The sequence below is a fragment of the Ahaetulla prasina genome, chromosome 13, assembly GCF_028640845.1.
Source record: "Ahaetulla prasina isolate Xishuangbanna chromosome 13, ASM2864084v1, whole genome shotgun sequence".
Taxonomy (NCBI): domain Eukaryota; kingdom Metazoa; phylum Chordata; class Lepidosauria; order Squamata; family Colubridae; genus Ahaetulla; species Ahaetulla prasina.
In genome coordinates, this window is record NC_080551.1 from 13,598,273 (window position 1) to 13,609,716 (window position 11,444).

The window sequence follows — 11,444 nt, forward strand, 5'->3', positions numbered from 1 at the left end:
TAGATAGATAGATAGATAGATAGATAGATAGATAGATAGATAGAAAGAAAGAAAGAATGAATTCTTTATTGGTCAAGTGTGATTGGACACACAAGAAATTTGTCTTTGGTGCATATGCTCTCAGTGTACATAAAAAGAAAAGATACATTCATTAAGAATTATTTAATGACAACCCTTAATGATAGTCATAGGTAGGGGTAAAATCCAGCAGGTTCTAACAGGTTCTGGAGAACCGGTAGTGAAAATTTTGAGCAATTCGGACAACCAGTAGCGGAAATTTTGAGTAGTTTGGAGAACTGGCAAAAACCATGTCTGGCTGGCCCCAGAGTGGGGTTGGAATGGAGATTTTGTAATATCCTTCCCCCAGGAGTGGGGAGGGAAAGGGGATTTTGCAATATCCTTCCCCTGCCATACCCACCAAGGCACGCCCACAGAACTGGTAGGGAAAAATTTTGAATTTCACCCCTGTTCAAAGGGTACAAATAAGCAATCAAATCATACTAGGAAACAATCAATATAAATCGCAAGGGTATCTTAAAGGTAAAGGTTCCCCTCGCACATACGTGCTAGTCGTTGCCGACTCTAGGGGGCGCTGCTCATCTCCGTTTCAAAGCTGAAGAGCCAGCGCTGTCCAATGACGTCTCCGTGGTCATGTGGCCGGCATGACTCAACGCCAAAGGCACACGGAACGCTGTTACCTTCCCACCAAAGGTGGTCCCTATTTTTTCTACTTGCATTTTTACGTGCTTTCAAAACTGCTAGGTTGGCAGAAGCTGGGACAAGTAACAGGAGCTCACCCCATTACACAGCAGCACTAGGGATTTGAACTGCTGAGCTGCCGACCTTTCGATCGACAAACTCAACGTCCTACCCCCTGAGCCACCGCGTCCCTATAAGGGGGGTATCTTATACCATTTTTTATGAAATCATCATGTGTCAAAAAAGCCACAAATTGTTGTGTTCATATGATACACTTAAACCATACCTTACAAACTGCAATTACTGGATTCACACAACATAGTAAAGCAGAATTATGGATTAGTGCAATATACAACCAGTATATCCACAACATTGCTTATCATCCAAAAATGTCATTGTGGTATTCTCTTCATTATAAAATTAAATCCAGAACAATTAACACCATAAATGGAAAATTATAGTGCCTTTCTATGCCTTTCAGCATGTTAAGTCTCACATTTAGTTCAGGAGTGGGCAATACTACAACTATATATTAGGCTACCATTTATTTTAAATTTGGTTTACTGGATAATTCATAAATGTCATATATTTTTTAATTGTGGTTTGTTGAACTAGCTATAACAGATTACCTCACTCATAATACTAAATTATAAATCAAGGTTAATAAACAACCCTCTTGAGTACAAACAAAATGTTAAGTGCCGGCGTGATTGGTTTTGGCTTAGCAAGACAGCTTAAACTGAACATAGGTAAACCTAAACATGCTTTGTAAAACATAGCTTATCATTCTGTGCAACATAGGGCCCAACTGTGACATTCAGAAAATCAGGGTTAAGCAGTCTATGGCTTAATACATGTCAACCCGTCTTTGTCTTGCAAGTAGCTAAATTCACAGATTCCGCTCTCCAATAAAAAATGTTATTTTTTTCCCAGTGAGAAAGACTGGAATTAACAGTAAACAAACCCCAAACAAAGGCCATTCTTGCAAAATCTACTTGTTTGTACTTTTTTTGACTTGTCATGATCTATTTCTATGCATCAATTATGCATTTTAACAGATCCTGCTTTGCTGTATGACCCAAATGCTGCCTCTCCTAATAGCAGCTTGGCAGCCCAATGCTGTTCCTCATTTCCCCAAAAGAATAACACATGGATAATTACGTATCCCCCTCCCATACGTTGTGGCTTTGCCACATGCATAATTAAAAAAAAAGGAGTTTTGCTATGAATCAGAGTGACCTTTGAGGGCCGCCCGGGAAGTTATTGTGCAATGTTTAAACCATTTAGTCATTAATGGAGCATTAATTAGCTGACACCAAGGGCCATGAAAATGTTTTTCGAAGGTTTTTTCCTTTAAAAAAAAAATGATTTAGACCAAAAAAATTTTTATATAGCTGTAAAAAGATTGAAAAGGGGAAGGGAGTGAGATATTGCTCTTAAGACAATTATTACCTTTCTTGTTTCTTCAGAGCATAAAATGCTCCTTGGTGGTGGAAAAGCCATAATGACTAGCCACTAGTGGTGTGTGTTTTTTTAAAGATGGAAAAGAATGTAGAATAATATGTGGGAGGATGGGAAAAAAAACATTCAAAACTAGATCAAAAGAAAGACTGGAAATGCTGAGTTTGTAAGAAAAGGCAACCCAAAAAGTCCATTTCTATTTGGAGAGATCATAACAAAATTTGGGACCAAAGCAGGAGTGAAATCCAGCAGGTTCTGACAGGTTCTGGAGAACTGGTAGCGGAAATTTTGAGTAGCTTGGAGAACCGGCAAATGCCATCTCTGGTTGGCCCCAGAGTGGGGTTGGAATGGAGATTTTGCAGTATCCTTCCCCTGGAGTGGGGAGAGAATGGAGATTTTGCAGTATTATTCCCCTGGAATGGGGAGGGAATGGGGATTTTGCAGTATCTTTCCCCTGCCACACCCACCAAGCCACACCCACAGAACCAGTAGTAAAAAAATAAATGGATTTCACCACTGGACCAAAGTCAGTGCAGGAAGTTCTCAACCTATGACTACATTTGCGCCCAAACTTTCCTTTGTTAAATGAAACATTTGCTAAGTGAGTTTTTTAACCCCATTTTATGACCTATCTCGCCATAGTTGTTAAGTGAATCACTGCAGGTGATGAGTTAATTACCTGGTTGTTAAACGAATCTGGTCTCCCCATTGATTTTGCTTGTCGGAAGGTCACCAAAGGGGAATCACACCACCATCAGAAATGTGGGTCAGTTGTCAAGCATCTGAATTTTGATTGCATGATCACGGGGCTGCTGCAAAGGTTATAACTGTGGAAAATGGTCATAAATCACTTTTTCAGTGCCATCGTAACTTTGAACGGTCACTAAATGAACTCTTGTAAGTTGGGGACTACCGGTATATTTGAAATATTGTAAGAATTTCAGAAGTTGGATATGTAAAAACCGCTGAAAACTAGTGAGCTAGGGGCCGTGATAGCTCAGGCTGTTAGAAGCCTGTTATTAGAACACAGCAGACTGCAATTACTGCAGGTTCAAGCCCGGCCCGAGGTTGACTCAGCCTTCCATCCTTTATAAGGTAGGTAAAATGAGGACCCAGATTGTTGGGGGGGCAATAAGTTGACTTTGTAAATATACAAATAGAATGAGACTATTGCCTTATACACTGTAAGCCGCCCTGAGTCTTCGGAGAAGGGCGGGATATAAATGTAAATAATAAAAAAAAAAAAGTCCAAAATTTCAGACTTCTGAATGCAACATAACACCATAACTTTTTAGTGTGATAGACTTGCAAGGCCAGCACAACATCTAACATGTCTACCCTGGTGCAATATAATATAATGTGATGTAATGCACATATATGTATATAGGATTATATGTCTGTTAGTATGAGTAATTGGGTTATGGTTTTTTTTATATTTCTTTCACTTATGGGTTATTGAGATGTATTTTGTGTTGGGGGAGGGGCTGCACTAAGGGAGGCTCATCCAAACTCATTGTACACATGTTGTGCATTGACAATAAAGGTTTGTATTGAATTGAATTGAACTGAATCGCTTCTTAAAAACCTCCAGTGTTGGAGCATTCACAACTTCTGGAGGCAAGTTGTTCCACTGATTAATTGTTCTAACTGTCAGGAAATTTCTCCTTAGTTCTAAGTTGTTTCTCTCCTTGATTAGTTTCCATCCATTGCTTCAGGTGCTTTGGAGAACAGCTTGACTCCCTTTTCTTTGTGGTAACCCTGAGATATTGGAACACTGCTAACAGTTTGGGAATATAGATGTCAGAGGGAGTGAATTCATGCTTGCAGATCCATTGCGTATCTCTGCCAGTCTCCTTATGGAAGACTAGTGATTTTGTTGTTTCTGTAGCTCATCTCATGACAACAAGTCGCAGTCTGCCTTATGGGGTCTGGTCCCTGCCTCAGTGATGAATGGAAAAGGATCAACTCTCGTGGTTCCCTTCCTCCTAGTTTTCCACCTGCCTGAGAAGATGGATGGAGTATTTGAGGGTGCTGAAGAATTTTGCTGTTTCCAATCGCCTCCACTGTTGCTTTTGTGGCTGTTTGAAAGGAAAGCAATAGGAGGGCAGGTTTGAAATGCCTTTTCTCTGCTGGCTACAGAAGACATTGGAATATCTTCCAGCTAACATCAGTTCAATAGGGACTCCCAAGACTGCCCTGACCATAAGACATGCCTGTGTGCCCCTATTTTGCACTGGATCTGAAAAGAAATTGGAAGTCTGTACGGTGAATGCAAGACTGAGACGATAAACTTTGTAAAAAACGACTCAATCTGCTTCAGTATCCTCTTGCCATCTTCAAGGGCTACCTCATAAACTGGGCATGGCAGTAGCCTATATGAGAAATGAATGATGCTCCTCATTCGCTGAAGCCAACATTTCCTTTTCTGAGAAATTGTGCCATTGGAGCACCAGACAAAATTGTGCAAATGCTTTTCTAGTAAGAGTCATCTGGTCTTCCAGGAAGAGTTTTACATTGGTAAACATCTCAAGCTATGAACACAGCTGAATCTCAAAGGTTGCTTAGACATACGTCAGTAAGTATCTTTAGCTGTGGTGGCGCAGTGGTTAGCATGCAGTATTGCAAGCTAACTCTGCCCACTGCTGGGAGTTCGAATCTAACCGGCTCAAGTTGACTCATCCTTCCATCCTTCTGAGGACAATAAAATGAGGACCTGGATTGTTGGGGGCAAGATACTGACTTAGTAAACCACTCAGAGAGGGCTGTAAAGCACTATGGATGGTATATAAGTCTAGGTGCTATTGCTAAAGAGATTTTTCAAACAAGAATAGAATTGGAAATACACACACACATACAGGCTGAGTTTATACAACACTTAACTAGCACAGGTAAGATGTAGCAGATGAATTCATACATCTTGATAGCTTTGTTAAGATTGGTTTAATTTTCTTTTGGTGTCCTAATTAGATACCTTACTGTATGGTTCGATAAATTGGACACCCGGAAGGTGGATTAACTCAAAACAGACTAAGAATGTCAAATGAGGTCTAATTAAGGCATGGCGCACATTAAGGCTAGCCGTGTTTGCAGGACATGGTTGATCAAGCTGTTCTCTCCCCTGATGAAATCATACATCACTACGCACTAGCATCACACAATCTGGGATCACTGTTTTAATGTCCTCTCACCTTCTTGAAAGGAATATGAGCAGTGCACACTTCCTTCCTCAGGTTCTCATTTCTTTTCTACCAGAGCAATAAATAAATCCACAAATAACTGCGCAGCTCACTCTCTTCTACACTATTTTCTTTTCATCTGCAGAGGGGACACTTAAAAAGGAGGGAAGGAAGGGGAAAGAGAGGGAGGGAGAGAGGGAGAGGGGGAAGGGGAGGGAGAGGGAGAGAGAGAGGGAGAAGGAGCGATAGAGATTAGAAAGAGTCCATTTTAAAAATGTCTTGTGAGGACTTTGCCTCAGATGGAGAGAATTAGGGTTACCCCTTCGCTTCAGTAAAACTTTTTATTTATTTTTTTAAAAATATATGTTTTATTAATACATTTTTAATACACATAAAAAGTTCCATATCTGAACAGTGTGTTGTCTGGGCACAGTTAGTTTTAAGTACTGTAGAGATACAACATTAATCATAATAGTAATCATAATAAACTTATCAATATTAATCGCAAAGTAATAATAATAGAATTAGTTTAGCCCTCTTACACAATTTTCAATACAAATACTTTTATTATCTTTTTAGATTCTCACCTCTGTTTCTGTTAGTTAACCATTGGTAAAAACAAAAGTCCCACGTTCAAAAGTATTTCTGTTTCTGCTTCAGTAAAGCTTTCAAGTGTCAGAGCTGGTCAGAATGTTAACTTGGCGTTAACAGTCTTGGGGCTGTTTTAGACTAAAACTAACCCCCAGAATTTTTCTGGAATCGGGATATGGACAGTTCACTCCATCCAAGATACCAAAGAAGGTATCTTTTGTTTTATGTACACTGAGAGCATATGCACCAAGACAAATTCCTTGTGTGTCCAATCACACTTGGCCAATAAAAAATTCTATTCTATTCTATTCTATTCTATTCTATTCTATTCTATTCTATTCTATTCTATTCTATTCTATTCTATTCTATTCTATTCTATTCTATTCTGTTACTACGTACCAGTTAAACCCGATGCGTGCTTTGTGTGAAGGTGTCACAAACTTTATCCAAAGCTCTGCTACCTTGTTCAGTGCATCAGCAAACTCCTCTCTTAGAGTAGAGTATCTGAGTGGAGAGGAAAAGGAAGCAGGTCAGGTGGCACCATTCTCCTCACAGCCCTTTGCAACCGCCAGTCTTCCTGTCAGCCCATCACCAACGAAACCAGCAGGAGCCTGTCCTTGTTAGAAATCTTATTTGCACAAGAGGAGAGTGCAAATTATCATCTCTCTCTTCAGCCCTGGACTTCCAGGGGGTTGAAGGACAAGAAGGAAAGATGCAAGTTAAAAATGCTGCCATGCTGGGATTCTTCCAAGATTAATGAGACGTGACCAGGAAAACGAATAGAAAAGGGGCCGGCATGAAGAAAAGACAAATTCCAGGCGCTTGTTTTCTTGCATAAATGCAGTAAATGGAGAAACAAAAATGTCGTTGAATATTTGGAAGCCGTGGTCCCACTTACAAGGCTGAAAAAAAGCTGGTTTTTTCAAATTTCCGTGAATGCTGTTATTGGTCAATGTAAATGATAAATCTAAAAGAAACCCTGATCTGAATCTTTGGCTGCACAACAGACCCTCTAAAACCATTTCATTTGTTTTCCAGAGGATGGAATCGTAAACTTAACACACCCACCCAAAAAAAGTAGGTTTGCAAAGCTCTCCATCCCAAACCAAGATATTCATTCACCAAATTTTCTGCAAATTATCAGACTCGATTAACGTGTTGTGTGAATGTAGACTGTAGGTATACCTCTACTTAGAACAAATCATTTAGTGACTGTTCAAAGTTACAACGACACTGAATAAAGTGACTTATGATCACCCTTCACATTGAAGACCCCTGCAGCATCTCCATGTTCACATGGTCAAAATTTGGAGAGTTGGCCATTGACTCACATTTATGACGGTTGTAGTGTCCCGGGGTCATGCAATCACCTTTTTGTGACGTTTTTGACAAACAAAGGGGAAGCCGAGTTCACTTTACCACTGAGTTACTAACCTCTGCAATTCAGATTCACTTAACAACCGTGGCAAGAAAGAATTGTAAAACAGTTGTAAAATTTACTCCACGGCTGTCTTGCTTGCTTAGCAACAGAAATTTTTAGGCTCAGTTGTGATTGTTAATCGAGAACTACCTATATAGGATACAGTAGCGGCCACAATTGTGGAAACCTTTTGGGAAAAGTGTATTTTTGAGGTTTGGTGGCTAATAAGACCACTTTTTTGGAGGGAGTTTCAAGATAATCCTATTCCACTGCTGGAATGGCCAGGGAATAGCCCAGACCTTCACCCAATGGAAAATCTATGGAGACGACTAAAGAAACTGGTTAGTCAGAAGCAATAAAACCCAGTTAATTGAAGCAATCCTTCAATCTTGGTTTCACATTATAACAGCTGCAGAACTAAAAAACTTGGTTCACTCCATGGGAAGATGTTGTAAGGCCATAATTCATGCTAAAGGTTACCCAGCTAAGTATTTACCGACATGGTGATAATTTTTGTATATCTCATTTTTTCTCTGTGTTTCACTTTTCTTCTTTATACTGCAACTGCTATTCTAATAGCAAATCCTTCATAAAAGTTATTGCATTACATTCTTGATTAAATTATCTCTCCATTGAGATATAATTTTATGGTACTACTCCCCCCCCAAAAAAGTGGTGTTATTAGCTAGTTTTAAAAAATACACTTTTCCCAAAAGGTTTCCCCAATTTTGGCCATTACTGTAGCTTGCCGTGGTTCTACAAAGTAAATGGAGAAGATGTCATGGGATTTCTAATGTCTCCTTATTGCTTCTCCCAGAGAGGACAAGACCAAGATTTTGGTCCAAAACTAAGATTTTCTGAGCCAGGATCTGAAGACCGCTGTGCCTTAGTTTGATGGAGGTGGGGGTGGGGGGGAGTGGGGAAATTGGCAGGGAAGAAGGCAGACAGACTCCTGTTGGTCTAAACTGGAAGTTGATCCAGTTTCCTGTCGGTCTAAATTGGAAGTTGATCCAGTCAACCGTGAAGGAGGCAGCTTCTCTTTTGGTCATCAGATCAGCTTCTCTTTTGCAAGGGAGGCTGAAAGATCTTTCTTTTCTTTTGGTTTGTTTCCTTGTCTTGTGTTTTTGTGTCCCCCCCCCCCTTTTCAGCAGACAGTGGCAGCCACAAACCCTTTCTCAGTTGCCTGCCATTCAAACGCTGGCAAGCAGGCGAGGCTTTAGGCGAGCCACGCACTGATTGGAAACCTACAAATGGACCTCAGGAAAGGGATGAGAAGCCGAGAAGACAGTTGGGAAGACTTCATGCATGCAACTGCAGCCAATTTCCACTCCATGTGACACGGGGAAAGCTGCTAATGAAACTCGCTCTCGCAAGAGATAGCCTGCTATGTGCTGTTGTCCACACAGGCAGTTGTCTGGGCAAAAACACAAAGAGCTGGGAAGGTAAGGTGACCAGACAAAGGAGACAATTAAAAAAACAAAGAACAAAGGGGAGAGGGGAAGGGAAGGAAAAGACACACCTTTCTTGGCACCTATTACAAAAATGACAGCAAAAAGCTGCAAGGAAATGTAGTTAGACGTAAAGGTAACACGTATGTGCTAGTCGTTCCCGACTCTAGGAGAGCGGTGCTCATCTCTGTTTCTAAGCCGAAGAGCCAGCGCTCTCCGAAGATGTCTCTGTGGTCACGTGGCCGGCACAACTAAACGCCAAAGGCGCACAGAACGCTGTTACCTTCCCACCAAAGGTGGTCCCTATTTTTCTACTTGCATTTTTTATGTGCTTTCGAACTGCTAGGTTGGCAGAACCTGGGATAAGTAACAGGAGCTCACCCCATTTCGCAGCACTAGGGATTCGAACCGCTGAACTGCTGACCTTTCGATCGACAAGCTCAGTGTCCTACCCACTGAGCCACCGCATACATGTACGTATATGAAATTACCTTTTTTCCAGCATCAGAAAGACTGGTTTTTCAATCGCAATATTTTTCCAACATATCTTTACTTTCAAGAACATAAGTCAATAATAATAGAGAATCCACATCGGCACACTTTTCAGATTTCACCATAGAAAGCTACAATGAGTGTTGGAATCTGCAGATTATAGCAATCCGAGATTTGAAAGAGCCAGGTTGAAGCTGATTGCTGGAATCAGAAAACAAATTAACTAATGTAGATCTAGTTGGGACAGCCAGAGGAAAAAAGGAGGCGGCAACTTACAAGACCACAATAGTCCTCAACTTGTGACAACTGAGCCCAAAATTTTTGTTGCTAAGTGAGACATGTGTTAAGTGAATTATGTCCCATTTTGCGACTTTTTTGCCACATTTGTTAAGTGAATCACTGCGGTTGTTTACAGTAGTATCACACAGTTGTTAAGTGAATCTGGTTTCCCCATGAACTTTTCTCGTCAGGTGGTCACAAAAGGGGAATCACATGACCCCAGGAAACCTCAATGGCCATAACTGTGAGTCAGTTGCCAAGCGTCTGAATTCTGATCACGCAACTGTGGGGATAGTGCAACGGTCGTAAAGTGTGAAAAACGGTCATATGTCACTTTTCTCAGTGTTGTAACTTTGGTCACTAAACTGACTGTTGTAAATCAAGAACTACCTGCAAATATTTTGATCCCCAATACCCTTCCATTAATGTACTAATGTAATGTATTAATATGATTACTTTTGCTTCAATATTACATAAGGGAAATGTAAAACATATTTTGCCCCATCAATATATGTCTCTTTTTAAACAGTTTATTTATATATTTTCATATTACATACATAAGTGCTTAGTGAACAGTGTGCTGTCTCGATTTTGTTTTTATACAATAATACTTTTCCCATTCCTAATTTCTACCTCTGCTATTCAACCATTTATAAAACAAGTCCCATCTTCGAAAGTATTCTGTATCTTTTTTTTTTAATTTTTAGTGTCAGTCTATCTATTTCTGCACAATCTAAATTTTTAAAAATTATATCATCCTCTGTTTGTATTTCATTTCTTTCAGTACTTGCAAATACAATTCTTGCTGCTGCCAAGACATATCGTATTAAGTATAGGTTCCCTTTGTCATATTTTTCAGGTATTATGCCTAGCAAAAGTATTTCGGGCTTAAAGTCTATTGTGCTGTTTTAACATTTTCTCCAGCCATGAATGTATTTTTCTCCAATATTTGCTTTCACACATGTCCACCACATGATAATACGTCCCCGGGTGTCTGGTTACATTTCCAACCCATGTCCTCTCTTGATTCTTTTCTTAGTACTCTTATGTAGCTTTGATATGCTGTCCATGAAAACTTGGGAGTGAGTGAAAACAAGCCATAAAAAATAAATAAATCCCCCAGACGCTTAAAATAGCTGGACGACATTCAAGGCTCTGCTTGCCAGAGGACATAAAAGGAAAGACTGACACATCCTTTTTTTTCCGAGGCGTCTGGTACAGTAATCCTATTAAAGGGTGAGTTTGCGTATGCATGCATGGGTGTGTGCGTAAATGGTGATCCGGAGGCATCGATGCTCTCCTATAAACGCCTGCTTATTCCATCCCCCCCCCACCATTTCCTTGTAGTTTCTTTAGTTTAGCACGTCACAAATTGATGTCGTTAACTGCACGACACATGCCACCAAAATGATGATGATGATGATGATTATCCTTTTGTTTTTGCAGTCCTACAGCCCTATCAGGCATTGCAAGGCTCTCTCTCTCTCTCTGTGTGTGTGTGTGTGTGTGTGTGTGTGTGAGAGAGAGAGAGAGAGAGAGAGAGAGTGAGAAAAAGAAAGGGAGGGAGGGAGGGAGGAAGAGAGAGAGAAGGAGGGAGGGGGAGAGAGAGAGAAAAAAGGAGTCACAGAGAAAAAGAGTCACAGAGAGAGAGAGAGAGGGAGGGAGAGAGAGAGAACAAGAGAGGGAGAGGGAGAGAAAGAGAGAGGGAGGGAGGGAGAGAAAGAGAACGAGAGAAAGAGAGAGAGAGAGGGAGAGAAAGAGAGAGAGAGGGAGGGAGGGAGAGAAAGAGAACGAGAGAAAGAGGGAGAGAAAGAGAGAGGGAGGGAGGGAGAGAAAGAGAACGAGAGAAAGAGAGAGAAAGAGGGAGGGAGGGAGGGA